The 21,864-nt window shown below is 37.5% G+C and overlaps 1 protein-coding gene across 17 annotated transcripts in view; it reads right to left on the bottom strand.

Annotated features, from left to right (window-relative positions):
* Nucleotides 1-21,864, bottom strand: part of Mast4 (microtubule associated serine/threonine kinase family member 4) — a 565,691-nt gene that overhangs the window by 115,227 nt on the left and 428,600 nt on the right. The window lies entirely within an intron of this gene.

The following is a 21,864-nucleotide window of genomic DNA, read 5'->3' as shown; positions in this document are numbered from 1 at the left end:
GAGGGGAGTACTGGGGATTGAACCCAGGGCCTTGTGCATGCTAGAGCTACACACAGCTCTACAATCTGCATTGAATCCCAAGATAAGGAAGCTCCAGGTGGGCTGGCCCTCTGAGTATTTGCATAAATTACACAATACAGGGTACTACCTCCATTAATAATAACAAATGTAGTGTGCTTTGATTGTTCATGTCATTTTCTCATGGTGCAAAATGCTGCACTGAACTCTATGGTGATTATTTATTCATCTGGGTGTCTCATGCATTTTTCTGCCCAGGAAAGGAGAAGCTTAAGGCATTCGAGCATGAGTCAGGCTCCCCAGGTGTTCATGACCACACCTACTCATTTATCCATGAAATGATTAAAATAATGGAAGCATCATTTAGGCAAAATAAACATTTCTTCCCTTTCACCAGCATGACTAAGTCAATTCTGGCTTGCTTTTCTTGGGCAGAGTTACCTAAGGGAAAAACAGGGGATGACCTATCAGGTAAAACAAAACAATGCCACTTCTTTAGCAGAACTCTCTCGTAATTTATCCTATTTCTAACATTTGGCCTCATAAAAAGTTTTCTCCATTAGGGACATAGGTGTATGACCACAAAAACAACACTAAAGAAACCTGAGTTATGAACTCAAGTTTCAGCATTCCATCCTCAAATGCGTTCTTTCAGCCTCACCCAAGGAGAAGTAGAGTCCTTTTGCCCTGCCCATAATCCAATCTCAAAGTCAAACCAACACCCACTTTTCACAAAGTGCTTCTTCCTCTTAGTCCTCTCTACTTGAATTCACATGGAAAGACTTACTGTTCCTGTGGAGAACATGCCCAGTTTGTTCTCTGAATTTGGAAGGTGACTCTCATTGTCCTATTAACACAATAGGACACATATATATATTAACACAATGGCATGGATTCTTATAAAACCAGAGTTAGGTAGAGAAGACAGCCATATGCAACTTGAGACAAAGGTAAACAATGGATTAGGACTAGAACTGATAATCACAAGAAAGCACTTCCTACCTCATTCATCTGGTTCCTCCCTGGAAAGATGCACCCAGGGACAACTAAAAGGCACAGAAACAAGGATCCTACACAGGGCACAAGAAGTATGCCCTACCAACCATGGATTGAGGGTCTGAGAAGAATGGGAAGGTGGACAGAGGATGAGTGTTTTGGTATGAGTAGGACTGGCTGTCCCTGGAGGGTAGGGAGGAAAGCCGATGGGGCAGAACACTGTGTGTAGGAGTGTCACAGTCTGAAGGGCACTGGAGAGTGATGTGAGGCCACCACAAGGAAGTGTTGTATTTGTTTGCATGGTTTTGCTTGGGCAGGTGAGGTAAAGATTAAACAGGACACCACCCCTGCTCCTCAAGTTCACTGTCACCATCACCAAAGCAGTTGCACAATGAGCTCCTCATTCTCTTAATTACTGCAAACAGCATATTCCATTTGCTTGGAAGATGAAAAGATAGCTCATGCATTTCATCATCTAAGTCAAGCCTGACTTGGGGTGAGCACAAAGAGGAGTATGGGCTAATAAGCTGATGGACGGAAGGTTACGGAAGGAGGGTAGGAATTCTTGGTCCAAACCACCCACATTCCATTTTTGCCTAAATTGTCCTTAAGCTCAGGGCTCTATAAGAAAGGTTTGGCAGGTTCTGTTTTTGACATCTCTCACATGTCTTTTGACAAAAAGATTTAACCATTTCCTACTGACTCTCTAAAAGTTGTGAAGCTCAGCAGGATGTGGCCTTCTACAATGTACTAAGTAGCTGGAATCCCATTTAATTTTAACTGAACATTCACCTTGAGACATAAATTCTGGCATGTTGATTATGGCAAGACAAATGAGAAGGGGAAACCCCCCCAAGAGCAGTCAGCACTACCTTCACAGGTGGCTTAAAAGGTCAATACTCCCTACAACACATGACAAACTGCCACTGAAGGGCAGTAATGACAGTGGATTAAACAAGAAGAGTCCCAGCTATAATGGGAAGCAAATCTACAATTTACTATTTCATCTTGATAAAAATTTTGACGAATTTTCACAGGAGACCAATTACAAACCAAAGCTTTACCATCCGTGAACACTTGCTAACTATGACCTAAAACCATAGTTGAATCTGAACACTTGAATATTTCTTAAACAGAGAATAAGGTTGAAATAGAGGAAACAGCAGGCCCAGGAGACAAAAACTGTCTAATGAATAGCTGCATAAATGTGATAAGATAGGTAAATTTTAGTTTCCACACATTTACAATGAAGTGCTTGGACCACATGAGAGAAAGTCATAAATAATTTTTTTGACTAAGAAATTTTTTAAAGATATAAAAATAATCCAACAATCCCTACCACTCTGAAATGAACAACTATATCATTTATCATATTGTGATAAATATGTTTCATATACATATATGTAAATATGTATATTAAACCTATATCTACCTATATAAAGGTATCATACCACATATATCAGACACATGTTTCTATTTATAAAAATATATACATTCACATATGTATTTCTGTAAATATGTATATATTATTGTTTATCATATATATGTACACACACACACACACACACACAGAAATATTAAAGATAGGGAAAATGTGATTTCTGGCATTCAAACCAGTAACTTCTTCCATCCTCCAAATGGGCAAGTACTCAAAGAACTTTGGCTTATAGCTTTCCCATTCATTTTTGGTACTACTGTAACGTATGTACAATGAGCAGATATGTATAATGTACATGTACAATGAACAGAATGAGTACAATTTTACATTTTAACTAGTGGAATCACATATCAGGAAAAACCAAAAAGACTGGAAATTGTGCAAAAAAAAAATAATGGATTTCTCTTAAAGACAACATATTTCATTGCCTTTCTGTTGACTTGGCTATTTTAAAACTGCCAGGGTTAAAGGTTAAGTCATAGATAACTGATAGTAATGCTAATGATTCTTGTCCATAATAAGATAAATAATTTTTGCCTGGTGGAGATACAACTGACAACCTCCAATATAGAAAGATTACCTCAAACCTTTAATATCACAATGCTATAAGATATTAACCAGTTTTGCATCCACAAGCAATTCATTTCATAATCCTTGACTTCATATATATGCTCATATATATGTTTTTTTTAATTTCCTTTGATCTGCTTTAATATAGTATTACTGTTCTAATTAATTAATACTTTAAATTAAATCTTTCACATGTGTTCATTTTTTATGACAGTAAGGTTTTTGAATTTTGGATAAATTATACTTGAGCATGCACATTACATTACAGATATTCTATAACTATCTTTTTTCTACTCAATGTTATATTTTGAGATTTAACCATGGCAACATAAATATGGGTCTAATTCATTTCTTTTTTAAATTATTCATCTGACACATTTTAAGACTTTTAGGATTCTTAAATGTTCTAAAATTACATATTGTGGACATTTCTTTTTCCTCTTTGCAACCTTAAATATCTAGGACTGTGAATTTGTAAATCTAATTGCAAAAGCCTTGCAAAATATCTTTAATAAGAGCTGTACTTGAAAGAAAAATTGTATCATGCAAGAAAATCTTCCTTAAAATCTTCTTTGGATACTTCTTCCCTAAATTCTGCTTATTGCTGCCTCCCCAAATCTCTATCTTTGCCTTTGCCTTACTTTTCCCAGAAGTAACTTGTCTTCCTCATGTAAATCAATCACTCCTTTCTCAGGGCATTGTCAAGTCAACATTTCTACCACTTTTCCTGAACAACACAAGGTCATACCTCATGGCTGGCCAGATAAGCACTATTACTTCTTGAAGGCAGCAGAGAACAAAGCTTTACTATTTCTGTCTCTGTCACATATGCTTTGTAGCTTATGAAGTTAGGGATTGCTGGTGTCTTTCCTATGGCCCCTAAAATCCAGGTTCCTTCAGGCTTTCATTAAATCATTCAGCAAATTACTTTTTGAGTGCCTAGGAAATGCTAGGCACTATTCTGAACAAACAAAAATGCCTGGCCTCATTTTGGGAGGGAAGCAGATAGTAAACACAATAAATTAGTAATATTTATACTGTGTGAGATGGTGATAGAGGAAGAGTAAGGCAGATGTAGGTAGGAAGTACTGGAGTGAGAAGTTCAGATTTTAAACAGGTGTTCAAGAAAGGCCTCTCTGGGGAGGTGATATTTGGAAAAACCAGAAAATGAGGAAGTGAAAGTGCAGTAGGAGCAAATGCCCTGAAGCATGAGTGCTGCTGAAACAGCAAGCAGACCACTGAGGCAGAAGTGTGTGTGTGTGTGTGTGTGTGTGTATGTGTGTGTGTGTGTGTTTGTGTTTTTTTTAGGGGAGGGGGTGTCCAGAAGACCAGAGCAGAGAGGAAAGACAAAAGGCACATCTTGGCATCTTTCAGGCCACAGTACAAAGTCTGATTTTTAGTCTGAGTGAAAATGGAAGCTCTTGGAGAGTTTTGAACACAGTCTGACTTCTGTTTTAAAAGGATTATTCCAGCTGCAAAATTGATAGTTGAAGACCAGTTTGGAAGTGAAGTTGATGTGCATCCCAAATGCACTCTCATTGCCTATAATTCTGTTTTAAATAGATCATTTTATTTTAAAAATCTGAACAAAAATGGCCACAGAATTCAATGCAAACATTACTTATTAGTCCATATTCTTTGTACAGCCTCCAAAGCACTGGTGAATCAGCAAGTGCTGATTCTGCAACAACTACCAAGCTCCAGTGCTTCAGGCTTTTGCATATTTGCATGAACTAATAACCTAGTTCATAGTTATCAGGGTGATGTAATTGTTGACATGGTTGGCTTGATACCTAACTAAACTTTTCCATTAGCAGAAAAAGCTCTTTTTAAAGGCATTAATTATAGTAGGGATGAATGGTTGCTCATGCTGTTTTCACCTAAGAACAAAAAATTTAGGATAATTACAAAGTGAAGTATAGGTCTTTTGAGATTTCAAAAATTCTGAGGAAAATGAATAGGAATATATATGTATGTATATATAGTAAAAGATGACATATACACATAGATATATGTACATATATGCCTGCATGTATGTGTGTATACACACACACACACACAGAGCCTTTATAGTGCTTCTTAGAAATACTAATCCATTAAGAAAAACTCACAGAGAGGTCTGGCCCAATTTTCTGTCTTCGTAGAAGAAAAAGAGAAAGCTGAACATGCAGATGTTAATAAGGCACTATCCAATGTGACAAATATATACGGAGAGCCTTTTCCTATGGACAAAATACTGTGGGAGATAAGAAAATGAAGATACTCTCAAAGTGTTTAAAATAGAATATTGATTCACAGATAACTACATTCTAAGCAAAATCTGGAAGAGAGGTACAACAAAAATTTGTTGCTATCTGAAGTGTAAGATAAATTCACAACCAGCTTTTGAATGTATTTTCATAATAAACAAACACTAGAATTTCACAGTATATACTAAGCACTGAAAATTACCCATCAGTAAATCTACATCATAAATTTCACCCTATGAAAGTTCACAGGATTTTTTAAAATAATCTCTTAATCTCTAGAGATTGCCTGTCACAAATACTTTTTTTTTTTTTGGGGGGGGGACCGGGGATTGAATTCAGGAGAACTTGACCACTGAGCCACATCCCCAGCCCTATTCTGTATTTTATTTAGAGGCAGGGTCTCACTGAGTTGTTTAGTGCCTCACTTTTGCTGAGACTGGCTTTGAACTTTTGATCTTCCTGCCTCAGCCTCCCTAGCTGCTGGGATTACAGAAGTGTACTACCCCACCCAGCCATAAATACATTTAAAAAAAAATTATTTCTGGGCTGGGATTATGGCTCATAGGTAGAGCGCTCGTCTAGCATGTGTGAGGTCCTGGGTTTGATCCTCTGCACCACATAAAAATATAAATAAAATAAAGGTATTTTGTTCAACTACTTCTAAAAAATAAATGTTTTAAAAAAATTATTTCTTCTAAGTTATTCTCTACTACATGGTTACTTCACAGATGGACATATTCACATAGTTATTTAGATGCAGCAGACATGGTGAGCTTTGCTGTCATATTATCAGCATGTAACTAATGATAAGTAACATCCACCATGTTCTACCACAGCGATCAAGGTGAAGATTATCCCTCTGTGGTCACACTTTCATTCAACATCATTCAGCATGGAGTCTGCAATCTTGAAAGGGGGATAAAAGTTCCTTAAGGATAAGAATCATGTTTTATATGATAATTAATTTCTTTGAATACCCAGAAAAATAAAGAAAATAAAAATGATTTGAATAGAGATACATTTAAAACAAATTGGCAGGGGGCAGGCAGGGGCAGGTCAGTGCTGGGCATTGAACCCAGGACCTTGTGCATGCTAAGTATACGCTCTACCACTGAGCTATATTCCAGCCCCAAGATACATTAAAGTTTTGAATAACTAGAACAAAATATTTCCTAACTTTAACAAGTTCATATTATAAAAAAATATTTTAGTTGTAAGTGGTCACAATAACTATATTCTTTTTATTTATTTTTATAATGAAGTACTGAAGATAGAACCCAGTGCCTCACATGTGCTAGGCAAGAGCTCCACCACTGAGCCACAACCCCAACCCAATACGTTCATAATTAAACCTGGAGGACAAACATAGTCAAATTTATTATACTAAACTGATATAGGATTATATTATAATATATTTACTCCTACTGAACTGAGCACATTTTTGTGTATAACTAAGAAAACACAAAGAGATGAGGATATCTGTGTTGCTAGATACAGGGTTTGAACCATCTCACTAGATGTTTTCATCACTGTATGTTTTACAAATAAGTCTGAACAAAATGAAAATGGAATCATCAGAACAATTAAAAGGGGCATAAAACAATATCAAACCATGTTGGAACCGGGGATGATTTGATGTGATTTATAGTAGCAGGGTAGATTCAACTGCTAAAAATGTTAAGAGAGAAAAAATAATGAAAATGTGAGGGAGCTGAGTCTCAAAACCTGTGAAATTTTTAGGACAATTTATTTGCAACGTGAATTATCAAAGGTGCCTACCCTGCATGCCCACCCCACAAATAAATTATGGATGACCATCTATTTACAGGAGGGTATTTAGAGGCTAGGAAAGTCAATGACTGGGATTTAAGAATAGTAAAAGCACACAAAGATCCAAGACCTGAGATAGTGTTCAGACTTGGAATGAGGGTGGGAAGAACACTGGATTGGCTAGGTCTTACCTCTGATCTAAGAGCTGAAGGGCATGTGCCCTTTCTTAGGATAGTGCTCTACAGGCTGATGCTGGCCCAAAGATGGCATGGTATCATTCCAAATTCCTAAGGTCTAATCTGCCCTGCAAGGGAAAAGACTGGCTATCTCCTGGCTGGGCCCACCTGTGACAGGACTATCAAAGTGACAAGGAGTAAAAGTTGGAGGAGGGATGGAGGTAGTGGAGCCAGTTTTGTAAATGGTTGGAAGGTCAGGGTTCAATGGCTATGAGACAACTGCCTTCCATTGCACACAGGGAAGTTGTAGTCAGGCACCAAAGAGAAGGCTGCAAACATACTGGGCAGTTCATGAAAAAAACAAAGCACAAACCAACTCTCCTTCTAATACGACTATGTGTTGCTGGGGAAAGAAGATAGGTGTGACATAAAAAAGGTATTTTTTTTGTAACCCCTATGTTTTGTACTCAATATAAATATATAAAAGTCAGATCCTGATATATCTTTTCCCAAGTAGCAGAAACCAAGGTTGAAGTGCTACTGTAAAAATGTTTTTAATTAATTTACTGGCATTGATTATACTAATTGGCCAATGATAAGGCTATAAATCTTTAAAAAGGTCTTAGAGTGTGGTGGTTGTACACCAAACCAGAAAAAAAAAATACAATAGTTTAAATCTAATGTTCCATCAGCCTTTTTGGATATATCATAGTAAATTTTACTATTAACTTTTTTTTCCTCAGAATATCATCTACTTTTAGTTGTTTCAATAAATGGTCCTTGGCTTTAAAGGGTGGGATTGGGAGATGTTCATTTAGTCAATTCTTTTTTTTTAATATTTGTTTTTTAGTTGTAGATGGATACAATACATTTATTTATTTGTTTTTATGTGGTGCTGAGGATCAAACCCAGTGCCTCACACATGCTAGGCAAGCGCTTTACCACTAAGCTACATCTGCAGTCCCTCAAATCTTATTTGAGGAATGCACACACACACATAGGTAAATATGTGTATATTTATATATGTGTGTATATATGCATGTGTGGGGGAGTATGCATTAATCACTGAGGTAGCATACTACTGTTTTACTCATTTCAATCTTGTCCAAAGAGAAATTAAATCTCAGTTTAACTTGCTACACACCTAGAAATACTTAACTTGGTGAATGTATTTTAGTCTATGTATACTTTAACTACACCGCTAAACACCAGCCCAAAAAATAAAAAGCTGTTTCCTCCCCCAAAATACAAAGGTCTGTTTCCTCTCTCGGGCTGCAAGGACTCCAAGACCACTCCATTCTGACCCACAAAAGTGAGAGAAGATTACTTCTGGGGCTACAGAATCTCCATTTGCATGACACTCAATAGAAATTTATTTCAGCCCGGAATGAACAGCATGGCTGTTGAACACCTTCCAGCTCTAAAGCATTTTGCTTTTGTATGGCAGTCTGGCACACCGCTGTGCCCACAAGTGCACTGCCCCGTTCCATGTGCCTCCACCACCAGAACACAAACACACAAACGTGCACAGCGGCATCAGAGCTCCACTTTGTTCTTTTCTGTGAGGCAAAGTCATGTGGCAAGGAGCCAGTCTCTTTCTGTTCACTGCATTTTGGTGCTAGCTGCTCCTAATTCAGTATCTTGCAAAATGACATTCTGCTAATGACTTGAATGTCAAAGCTGGGATAATGGCAGAAGTAGAAGGAAATGTTTCCTAAATGGAGAAGCAACAGGAAAACTGCCAAGTGTATATTAAAATAAGTTGTGTGTTTACCCCCTACTTTAGTGCTTAGTCCCCTCCCATTTGTTCCCAACATGAAAGGGAAGTGGCACTCTAAGAAAAGAAGAATAGTGAATAGCTCACCTTAGGGAAAGCACAGGGGGGAGAAACCAAACAAACAAGAGGTCAAAGGAATGTTTTCCCTTAATTAACTTGACAGATGTCTTTTCCTTTCCTCATTTGCATTCACTGATGTTTTCTTAGCCATTCTCTCATTTTGCCAAGATGAAATTGGCCACAAGGAACCTGTTCTGTTGCTAAAGACAAGAAGACTGGGGAGATTGGGGAGATACCAGAAGACACTGGCCTATAAGTTGTTCTGCTTTCAGTCTGGGTAATCAGTGCTACTTGCTATTGTCATTTATGGGCTGAAAAATGATGTGGTGATTTGCCAAGGAAGCACCATTAATTAGTGGCAAATAGAGCCTAAGAAGAGGGGTCATGCGGCTTCCACAACCAGGACACTTCAAAGTTAGAAACTGCTTTAGATGTATACATACATTTAACCACTTCTTATGTGAAGGCATAATAATTCTGTCCCACAAAGACAGAGTTAAGTTCTATTTTAGACATAATGGATTTGAGCACTTGCCATCAGTAGACCTGGTTTCAAATTCCAACTCCCCCTGAACCTCAATTTACTGATCTGTAGAATAAGGATAAGAATATCAATTACCACAGAGGGCTACATGGAGATCAGATGAGATAAAGTATGTAAAGAAATTAACATAGTGCCTAGCCCACAGAAAATGCTTATAAATATTAACTGTTACAAATAAAGTATGTGGACTGTCTCTCTCTAGCACACATTCTCTCATGCATGATACTTGCATGTTTAGAAATGTCACACTAAGGCTTTCCTTTATGGATTGTGGAATAATTAATGTATCACTGCCCAATCAAAACAATGAATTATGCAAGAACTAAAGAGGCTAACTCAGGCAGCAAGACTCCATAGTAAATACAAATATTAACTTCATTATAGGCAGAATGTGTCCGTAAGAAAGGGGACTTGTTGGTTTTAGAAACAGAAAGAAAGAAAGAAAGCTTAACCCCAAGCTCAACCCCAAGCTCAGAGTATTCACCCAAGCACTTGCCAAAGGCTTCAAGCTGTCAGGGTCAAGACGGAGCAATATTCAGGGGACTGCACCCAGCGGATTTCAGGGTTTCAGACCAACTGTCAAAACTATGTGCATCAGCTCAGCTTAGACAGTGCCTTCAGTCATTTAAGGTATATCTCATATCTTTCTATGCTTCCATATTGCCCAAACAATCTTCTGATGAACTTCACAGACGGGTATGTTCAAAAAGAAATAAAACAATAATAATAACAGCTGATATTATAAACGAGGTATTTACTATACTCCAAGCAATGGTTTAATTTTCCTGATGATCTTGTAAGGTAGAACTTGCTTTTATCTACATAGATATGAAAACTTAAGAACTGAGAAGTTCTATAACTTCCACGATGGCACAAATATTAAGTGGAAGAAAACTAGGATGCCAAACAAGACAGTTTGCCTTCAGAATCTATGCTTTTAACTATTTTGCTAGATGATATACAAAGCAGAGACTGAGAACTTTAAGGGGCCCAGGCCCAATATGACATTTACTCTGGTAAACTGATATCTCAGCATTCTGTTCATACATAGATCATGAGTGCTTGTTAACTATGATTTTCTTCCTATGAAGGTGGAACTGCTTCTGGGATAACAACTGAACCAGAATTTTTACCCTGCAGCACTAGCATCATGTACCAGAGGTGGCTACAGTTATCAAGATTCACACCTGACTATCTTTATGAAGACAGCAAGCCTGACTCCAGTGGATAGACACCCCATTAAGCAGGAATGCTTTTTATCCCAAGACACAATTGTGTACACATTTTTCAAGCCCATGGTAGACACACAGGTGAGACATGCACATGACTGGGCATTTGCTCCTCTACAGTGTATTGCCAACAATCCAAAGGTAGATGATGCAACACATGGATTATCCAGAGCAGCTGGCATTTCTTCCTTATTCCTGCCCTAACCAGCTAGTCTAGCCAGACCCAACTGGGGAGAACTGTGTTGACACATTGTGTGTCAGATTTTTGTTCCATTGTTTCTTAGTGAATTGCCAAATCAATTCTAAAATTCTGTATCACCACCACTCCCCTTTAAAGCAGATTTTTAATTTATTATTATTTTTTTCTTATTATTTCCAGGTAACTGATTGAAAGTATTCAGGAACATAGAAATCAGGTTTGTAGTGTGAAGTATCCTTGTACGCCCTGGCTTTGGAGAAAAGGACTAATTGCCCTCCCACATCAGGAAGCAAATTTAGCCAGCAGAAGACCTAAAACATATAATAAAGTATACTAACTGCATTATTCAGATAAAGCTATTTTAGAGGTTGAAGTATTTACAAATAATATATCTCAAAGAAAACTCAGCAGCTTAAAACCTATGTATTTACAACTTGAATAGGCTTGTGACCCCAAATCTTGGATTCTTTTGTTGCACTTTTATTTTTCAATATGTCATTCCTTTAGTCTCACATCTATTCTTATTCTTGGCCTCCAAATTCCAGGAGAACATGCATGAAAGGGTCTGTGTATAGATAGAGGCCTCACCAAACCTTATTAACTAGGTTAAAACCAAGGAAGGAATTCATACAAAAAAAGTTTTTGGTTACTAAGGAAAAGTGTAACTCTGGTGCAGTTGCCTTCAGATCTCTGACATGCTTCTTATGGGCATGGACACTTGCTTCTCCTAAGTCCACCCTTCTGTTTAATAAGATGACCTCATTCATCCCTAGCCTGGGATTTGGTCCTTATTAGTAAGTACCCTGAGTTCCAGAAAAACACACTATCTCCGCCTCTGCACTGTATTCACCAGACACCCAACCTAAACTCAGTCTGCATTCCCTTCAGTGACTCAGAGAGTTCCTGTTCATTGTGCTTCTGGATTCCTGTTTATTAAAGTTATGGAATCCTGGACCTTCCCATGGAAACACTTCTAAGCAGAAATTCAATGGTATAGAGAGATGGCACCCTACTGTGTAAACTTTCTATATTGAAAGGGACCTTGAGTAACTCACCCATATGAAATTAAACTCTACATCAAGATCAGAATCAGGATACCTCCATGTAATGAAAACAAATCATGGATACTTTGAGAGACATGAATGTGAAATCTTCTATTGGCTATTTCTAAATCAACCCTAAATCCTACTGAAAGGGCAAAATCGCATGAAATACAACTAAACCCATCTTGAAACTCTGTCAATAGCCACCAAGTGAGTCACTCTTTCAGCTTTGTGGTCACATCATATTTTCATTCACAGTATAATCATAAAATTGTAGGGCTTGTTTGTATAACAAACAGTGTTTTCTACATCCTTAAATTAAGAATCTCTGTTCAGAGGCCTGTCCTCAGAAACTAGCAATACATACTGTAGGCACCAGTGTTTATGAACTTGCAAAATTACACTGTAAAGAGCAAACCACTTTGTATTTAGTTTGTCTCATGTACAATACTACAAAATTTTGAAGTTATATACATCAAATGACAAGAAATCATTTTTTAGATTTGTATCATAAAAGATTCAGTATTTGGGTCTGGGGATATGTAGCTTTATGGTAGAGCACTTGCTCAGTGTTTGGGAGGCCCCGGGCTCAATCCCAGGACCCATAGAACAAAACAAAACAAAAATCAAATAAACAAAAATTTAGTATTTTTAAATAGTATGAAACAAAGTAGGTGAGTGGTAACCAACAGGTTCTACTGACTTTTTACAGTCAATATCAAATGATGAACCATTTAGAATCAGGATGAAAGGGCAGTTTGGAAATGCAAGTGATAAATAGTTTCATAAGACACAGTGAACTCCCATCCCCCTCCACCAGTACAGCCATTAACTTGATTTTCTTGTTTTAACTCAAAGAAGAAACTTGTTTCTCTTATGTATACATAGCTTTATTCCTCCACCCCAACTCCCCCAACATTTTCTAAAGTGTCTTGCCCCAAGCAGAGGACTGGTTATCAAGACCTAAGAGACACATTCTCATGAGTTTTTAACCAGGAAATCTGGGGAGGGAAACATTTCCCTGCATTTTTAAATGGCTCTATTGTTCAGGGAGGCCATGGACTTTGTGTAGCTGGGAGGACAAATAAATAAATAAATTAAATCCTGTCTACCTAAGTTCACAGAATACTATGTAGTCATATTAAAAAACAACTAGAGGGAAAAATAAAACAAATCAACCTACAGGATCATCTAAACTGGAAAAGCAACTGTCAGAGAAAGATTTCAATACACAGGTAGGCAAAGTATTCCTGGAATGTTAAATATTCCTGAAGCATGGAGGCAGTTTTTGAAATAAGTAACATAGAAAGAAATGATAGTTAACGAAGAAATGATTTTTTTTATCATTGAGAAATAAAAGAGTGGGGGGTGGCAGAAGAGTTTCCCAGGAGGAAGTTATCTTTTAATGTGTTTATTACATATTGCTGAACAAAATAAACAGTTTGATTTGCAAAATAATCTTTAAAAAATTTTGTGTTAGGGTGAATACCAGTTGAAGCAATAATTAATGTTTGTGTAATGGCTGAAAGAGAGAGCGAGATAGAGCCAAAAAAAAAAAAGGAGGGGGGGAAAGATACAGGCAAGGTGACTTCAGCACCATAGTTAGGAAGAATTAATGGTATATTAATTATAAATGCTACCTAACCTCTAATCCTTCTGGCCCTCATTGTCACAGCCTTGTTAAAGTCATTTTTCAACTGTTAAAACTTCATCTTAGAGAAAGAACTTTGATTAGTTTTCTGCTCCCTATTTTAAGATATGGTTTTACCTCAAAAAGATGAATGTCTAACTCATCCAAAAGAAAGAGTTAATCAATTTGTATAGAAATGAAGAAAACTGCCTCCCTAATCTTTTTAAAATGTTTTTTTGAAAAATTGATAAGATCTAGGGATAGAAATAGGGCTGGCAACTTTTCTTAGCATGGCTCATTTTGGGGTTATTCTGTCCTCCAAATGCTTTTTAATGTACCAAATGAAATATATATTTATAAAAACCTACCCCAGAGTAAAGACCTAGTTCTTTCTCAGTCATAGTAGGCCCAAAATCAAATGATGAACCCTCTAGAATCAGGATCAAAGTTTGGAAATGCATGTCCCAAGGCCATCAAGGTCTGAAAACCCAGAAGCCAGTCCAAACCAGCAACAACTGCTGCTTGACTCTGGTTCACTTTGCTCTTGGGATCTATCATTCACCCACCTTCGAACTAGCTAACTGTCCCTCCATGCAGAAGTTCTCTGTCATCTGACCACTTGCCTCCTTTTTTATACCACCTGCCTTTTTTGACTTTCCTCCTTTTTGACAAAAAGACAATGTAGAATAAATGATTAGTCTCCTTCTCCTAAAAATCCCCCTTCAAATGGCTACAACTAGAAGATGAGATATTAATCCTAAAATCACATATAAAGATAGGTGAAAAAGAGAAAAAAAAAACACAGCCTGATATAGCCATGTCTAAAACATACAGAAAGCAAAGAAAATGAATTGGAAGAAGACATTCAACAGTAATGACAGTGACTACTTCTTAATGGCAAGAATGTGGGAGTGTGAAACAAGGCTTGCTTTTGCTTGAGTGTCCAAAAATTTTTAATCATGAATATTGTAACTTATTAATCTGGAAAAATGTATGCCTGATAAAGAAAAACCAGTGTCTTTTTAAATATTGCTAGTCAAATTCCTAAGAGAAAAGGAGGGAGGCAGAGAGGGATGATAATGTACTCTGTAACAGAATAATTTATTGAGTTTTTCATTGGTGGTATTCTGACTATAGGAGGAGAATAAAAAGTATTCTTTCCTTCTCCTATTCCAAGAAGCCTTTGTGTTTCAAGTCTGGGCTCCTTAATGGGTTCCAGTTTCAGGAAAGGAAACAGAGGTGGGGAGCCAGGCCAAAGGCAAGGTCCTCCCTAAGGAAGAAACAGCCTACTGAGAGGTATACTGCCTGGAAAAAAATTAGTGGAGTTTCCCAAGCCACTTAGAACATAAGGATTAGCTTTCCTGAGACTAAGGTAGGGAATGAGGGGAGGCAATAGTGTCTGGCTATGTATCTGTGTCCACTCCTTTCCAATGCAGACCTCCAAGAGGCAGATGACAAGCCCTGTGGTGGGCCTGCTTGTGACTTGGTGAGGAAGGTAAGTTGGGTAGAGATTTAAAACAGGAGCAGCGCTCACTGTGTGAGTGCCAGTTAACGATGTTCTGCCACTGCAGGCATCCAGGAACTCCACATCCCGGTTTAGAACAGGCCACATCATTCCATAGGGCTTGAAGGACAGGCCACAACAGATGGGGCATAAGTCATTCCTGTCTTCCATATCACCTGACAGTCTTGTAAAGGCTGCATCAAGCAGTTAAGAGTAGAAAAACTGACAGGCTAGATAACCCGTTGTGGGGAAGTACCAGCCAGCCAGCCAGCCCTAACTTACTCACCAGCTACTAGGAATACCAGCCAACTGTCTTTTCCAGGAAGTCTTCAATATGTCATTTTATTTTTTTTAGTCCAAACCCATCTCTCCCAGAACCTGACTTGATACACAAAAAGAGAATTAAGGCACAGAATGTCAACTCTGCAGTTTGTTACTGGAAGGAATTGTTTTCACCCTTAAAATTACAATCCAATGGCTGTTGGTTGTGTAGTCCCAAAAGGGCTAACCAGAGCTGGGCCAGGACCATTCTAATGGTTACTTCTGACCTGGGGGAGACACAGCAGACTTTGGCAGGTTTGGTGAACTCCCAAAACAGAAAGACAAAAGGAAAAATGTCTCTACTTAAAATGCAAAACAAAAAAACCACAAAGTAAAATGAAAAAAGCCCACTTTCCCCCCAACAGAAAATGACAACAACTCCCAAAAGAGCTCCAGAGTGCAAAGGTTGAAGTGAATGTGATGCTCTGGCTCATTCTAAACCAGCAGTCCTTTGGGGGAAGCTTTTTTTTAATTTTTAATTTTTTTTACATAAAGTAACCATCTACATCACATGTGTATTCCTAAGAGAAGACTCCATCCTTTTAGAATATCCACATAGAGCACAGGTTTTTATAGCACCAGATATAACCTGCTACTCTAAAATAATAACTCTACAGACGTCACCCTTTCCCAGCTTTATTGTTAAATACATTCACTCCTTTTGGAACTTTAATTACTGAATTTATATCCGGGCAGTGATTACCATATTGCATCAGAATATAAAGTGTCTCACATTCAATTTGCAGAAAATGAACAAAGTCAAAGCCACAATAGGGAATCATAACTCGAATCACATCATCACATGATAAGAAGGCATAAGCAAGCCTTATAATCCCAGCAATTTGGGAAGATGAGGAAGGAGGAACATAAGTTCAAGGGCAGAAAAATACAACTTAGTGAGAACCTGTCTCCAAATTAAAAAAAAAAAAAAATGGCTAATGATGTAGCTCAATGGTAGGATGCTTGCCTAGCATGTACGAGGCCCTGGGTTCTTTTTCTAGTCCACCAGAGGGTGAGGTGGGGGAGTGGAGCAAGCTTCTGACCTTGGAGCTTATATAATAATCTGAATCCAGTCATCTGTTATTACAGTGCCTGACGTTTTAGCAAGGTCACCTGGTTCTCACTCCAAAACCTATGGCTATAGAATTAATGTGTGAAAATCGTAAATGGGGAATAATCCAGCACTAGAGAGAATAACAAATGGTGGGGGCTTGTGGTTTTGGAATCATCGTTCCACAAAACTTCACCACTCCAAATGCCCACAGCATCCCTTGACTGGGGTGCTCATGCATCTCCCTGTAGAGCCTTTCCAAAGATTGCAGAAATACTGTACTTCTATGGTAACAGAGAACATTTCAATTGTGTTTGGAATTTAGGGCCCAGAAAGGGCATGTCTTCTTTCAATGTCTTACATAAGGGCTGAGTAGCTGAAACACCTGAACAAGCTCTCAGAAACCTCCTGAATTCTCTAGGTGGGGCCTGTAATGACACCACAACAAAGAAACAAGCCATTTAGGAGAGTAGTTTTAAATGAAGAGACTTGACAAAGCCAGATAAGTCATTTCATGCTGAAGATACTAGCCAACTGGTTTATGCTCATGTTGGAAATATGATCTGCTAGGAGAGCAAGCTGCCGCCAAGGGCCTCTTTTGTTGAAGACCAAATAGATAAACATGGTTATGTACCTCTAGGGAAATATAATACAGTTTAAAAACCTATTCTCATACTTCATTGTTTATATGCATCTCCAGATAGATGGCACCTGCAAATGTAGATTCACAATGCCTTATTATTTGACAATAAAGTGATACTTTCCATTGAAACTTAAATTTTGCTTATCAGAGAAAGTGTTTGCAAAAGCCAAGGTAAAGGCGACAACTATAAGGAGAAAATAAACACTGGAAGAATGTCTTCCCACAGCAAGAGTTAAAGTTAATCAGTTTAACATGTTGCAAAATCCAAATCATTCTAACTGAATTCATAGGGAACCATGCATGACTGCTTTGGCATTGTAACCCTGCTTAACAAAAGCAAACTAGCTGTCAGTTACTTTAGAATCAGATGCTTTGTTTTTATTTAGACCAAGAGCTGTTGTTTCTTGGTCAGAAAGTAGAGGACATTTTCTAGAATATAAACTATACCTATGTTGCAATGTGCTATGACAAAGTAGCTCAGCCGTACCCTGATTTTTTATTTCTTTATATACTCTCCTTAAAAAGAAGTATCTATAATAAATTGGAAAAAGACGCACAGGCAAATTAAGAACCAAATACAGCAATGCTTACAACTCTATCAGTTAGCTGAGAGTGAAATTCCACTTTGTTATTTTAATGTTAATACCTGCCACTTTTTAAAAAGTGCTATCAAGTCAGCAAGAGCTTTATTTTTAAAGGTGAGTTGTTCACAGTTAAGAAGTAATTGACTGCAAAGAAGGAGATAGGTTTTCAAAGCAATACTACCCTATTCATCAAAACACTTTTTTTCCATCTCCTTCCACACATTTGGGAACAATTCCATTCTTAAATTTGAAAGTATAGTTAGAATAGGGCAGTAACATTTTTTTTTTACTTTTCTAAAAGGAAGTAATTTTCTTAAATAATGCTGACTGAAATTCATGTTGTATACATGTACATAATATGGTTTATCACTTCTTTATAGTTTGCTATCTGTACAATATTGGACATGAAATAAACTGCTATAAATCTGAACTACTGTGCTACCTGTAGATACTATATGTGTGTGGTTGTGTACTTCTGGATAAAATAGACACATCATTTTATTTTTCTGGAGTTTTGAAATCTGTTATTCTCAAAAAGGCTTTTCATCATTTACATAAAGCTCATCATTTCTATAACTCTTCCCCATACTGACATGTATGACTGTGTGGAATAGTGAACTCTGATTGACACAGCCAAGTCTTCGATGCTAAGAGGAAGAAAGTTCGGTAAGCAGTAACCCAACTTACTTTGGTCTTGGTGTGGAATATTTTGCACTCCCTCAAATTAAAAAATGGTGTGGAAAACTGGTCTTAGTCTAAAATGACTTACTTCCCAGAGCTCTCCTACTGGAGACTAAACTCCTTGTAAGCAAGCATATATCTTTCTCTACCATAAATGGCACAAAGTTACAATGGATTAAACATTTTTGAATAAATGAATAATTTGAACAAACAAGCTAATAGAAGTGAGAAAAAAAAATTTTGCTGAAATTAGAGTTGGGGGTGTTTGGTCATAATAAACCTTGATCTTTCTTAAATCCTCATTTATTTTATTATTATTATTCTATTTTGTGGATTGATCTCAGGTCCTCATGCATGCCAGGAAGGCAATCTGCCAGTGAGCTAAACCCACCTCTACTTTCCTCCTTCCTTACCATGGTAAAAGTTATCACTTTATAGTTTCTCCTAAAAATCTTCTGGTCTTTGTTAGCAGTGCCTGTGGGTCAGGCTGTGTTGAGAACTATCCAAAGTCAGATTCAATCCCTGACCTCCAGGCTATTCTAAAATGAATTACAGGTATGAAAGGATAAATAACAGTACAGTTTAGGCAACTACACATATTCTAAAAGAATCTATAGGTTTCGGGGCTACAACTGCCATGGCACCAGTTTCAGAAAGGAGACAGATTGCTTATGACAAATCAGCACACCTTCAACACAAGTGACAGAAGTAGGTCATGATGAGTAAGTGAATTTTCCACTGACTCATTTCCACATGTACTCTGGGCAGCAAAGGACACCAGTGATCTAGTTCCCCACCTGGAAGAGCTGTAGGAATCAGCTAACGAAAGGTGCTTGGCTACAGACTGCCTGGCAGGGAGGGCCACTCTCCAGACCTGCAAAAAGGGCCCCAAGGCAACAAGGTCACCAGGCCCAACAGGAAGAGTCACTTTGGAGAAATCCTTCCTGGTTATGGAGACTGACCACCTAGATTATCAGGACATGGGAGTAAGACTATTCCTGCTCCCTCCAGCTCAGAGATCATCCATCACATCAGGTTGAATGGGGCTGTACCAATTATCATATATTTGAGAAAGCTGGGCAGGAAGTTTTTCAGCATTTCACTTTAAATGCAAATAACCTGTATTTTAAGTTTGATAGAGGGAAAAGATCAGGCAAATTATTTCTAAATACAAATTCATTTATTTTAGTGTAAATGGAGCATTACCACTGTAAATGTCAAATAGTCACTATCCATTATGAAAATAAGGCCCAGCCAATCTTTCCAACTTATTCAAAGTTGAATGCATGAATGATCGGAGCCCTCAGTCCCCACTCAAAACCTAAAATATGTCCTTATTAAAAAGTTGAAGGGCAATAAACCAGGCTAAAGAGATGACAAGAGATGACCCTCCTCTACCATCAATTCTGGGAAATGTCCACTGTCTTTTGCTGGAGCAATAAGGACACTGAATGTGTCTTGTCTATGCAGAATACCCTGGGGTTGGGTGGTAGTATGCAGACTCAAAGTCTCCACCCATCGGGAACTTACATTGCAATAAATCTGTTAAATAAATGTAGACATTTTACTCTAGAGGAAGATCATTCACAGATAAAAGCAAATGCTTTTCTTCACAGAGTAGAAAATATCATCCCTACTTGGGAGGATTCCACCTAATAGATATCAGTTTTATGTTTTCCAGTAGAGCTAATGAGATAGGCAGCATCATTCATACTTTGAACAAAAGAAGTCACATATTATCAGCAAGTTCTGAAACAAGTTTGAAGCTACAGGGGGGAAAAACAACCTTTACACTGTAAAAGCTGATTGGCATGGGGATCAACACCCATGGCCTTGGCCTCCTTAGCACAATGCTCTATTGAACTAAGATACTAAATAAAAATATAGCTTTTGAGATACCCAAGGCTTAATAAAATGAGACATTGTTAGGAGAGTGACTGAAACACCCAAGATAGGAAAGTGCTAGTGTACAGAACATTTAGAAGACAGTAGGTACTTCAAATGTACAAGGCTCACAGAGCGGTAATGTTTTTAACTTCACTCTGTTTAAACTACAAAACAGAACATAGGAGCTTACAGTCATAATCTCATCACAATACAAAACAGATCTTCAAAGCATCATTTCTGGAACATTTAACCGATTTGCCTCAGGACTGCTCTAGACTGATGTTTAATACAAATGAAAAGATACTTATTTTCCGAGTTAAAATGTCACCCAGATGATCTATTTTTACCACCGGTGCTATGGTTACCTCTTCAAAAACCAAAATGATGACAATGTCATTTTACAACAGCTATCCAGTAACCACCAGACGGTCATCTCAGAACTCTCGCCCAGGACTAACTTGATGTAAGCCAAAACTGAAAAGGAAAACAACCCTAACCATGAAAGGCTATTGAATAGAGGTATCATGTCATGGTCTTACTAAATTAGCTAGAGTGTTCTAACCTTGTATTGCCCTGGGAAATTAATTGTTCAATGAAGACCCATAATGATCTGAATAACATTAATCACATGTGTAAAAAATATTTAGATAAGTAAAATACACATTTTATTTGAACTTAGGTTTTATAATTTCCTACATGTTCCTAAATACACATAATATTTAATACTGAATCATGTTAAATCTTGGTAAATCTCAGCTTTAAACATGGCCACGTTTTTAATAAAAATGAAAATATTTAATTAAAGTTTATAGTATTTAGAGAAGTTCAAAATGTATAAAAATAACCTATGAGTCTTATTTTCATATTAAGTAGGATCAGCTTTGTATAGACCTGTATATAGCACGAATTTTAAGTCCATAAATAGCCATTTCAATGACATGGTTAATATCAAATTATAAACTCAACAGGAGTGAGCTTACATTTTTCTTCCTCCTAGACTTTCCCCATATAAAGAAACATGCCTTTCTGCCAAACCTGCCCTCCTATCCACCCCATTTTCCCCCAACATGAATGCAGAAATTATGCTTCCAACAGAGATTTGGCAAATAGAAAATAAGTTTCTGTTTTCATCAAGAAATAAGAGTGAAAAAAACTAAATAAACAAAACACAGCAATCAAAAAATACTATCACCTTGTCACAGAATTCTGAAACCCCAATTTCCTACTCTGTTCCTATTATCCTTCCCCATCCTTATCTCCTTTTGCTTAGAGACTGAATATGGTAAGTTTTCTCCAATATACTTTTACCTACAAGAAAATTCTAGCAGTACAATGAAACTTTAGAAGTTATGGAATCCTTTTATGACCGAAGCTATTCAAATCTCAAACACTACTCCAAAGAAAATCGCAAGACTAAAGCCATGGAAAAGCTGAGTATGGAGCTCTCTGGCTTGTCCTTCCTAAAACAGTACCTAAATAATGAGCAAATCATCT

The sequence above is a fragment of the Marmota monax genome, unplaced genomic scaffold (assembly GCF_021218885.2).
Source record: "Marmota monax isolate L192 unplaced genomic scaffold, Marmota_monax_Labrador192_F-V1.1 WCK01_AAM20220418_F8-fsc00130, whole genome shotgun sequence".
NCBI classification, from domain to species: domain Eukaryota; kingdom Metazoa; phylum Chordata; class Mammalia; order Rodentia; family Sciuridae; genus Marmota; species Marmota monax.
The sequence above is the reverse complement of the archived record's forward strand: the minus strand, read 5'-3'. Positions and strand labels throughout refer to the sequence as shown.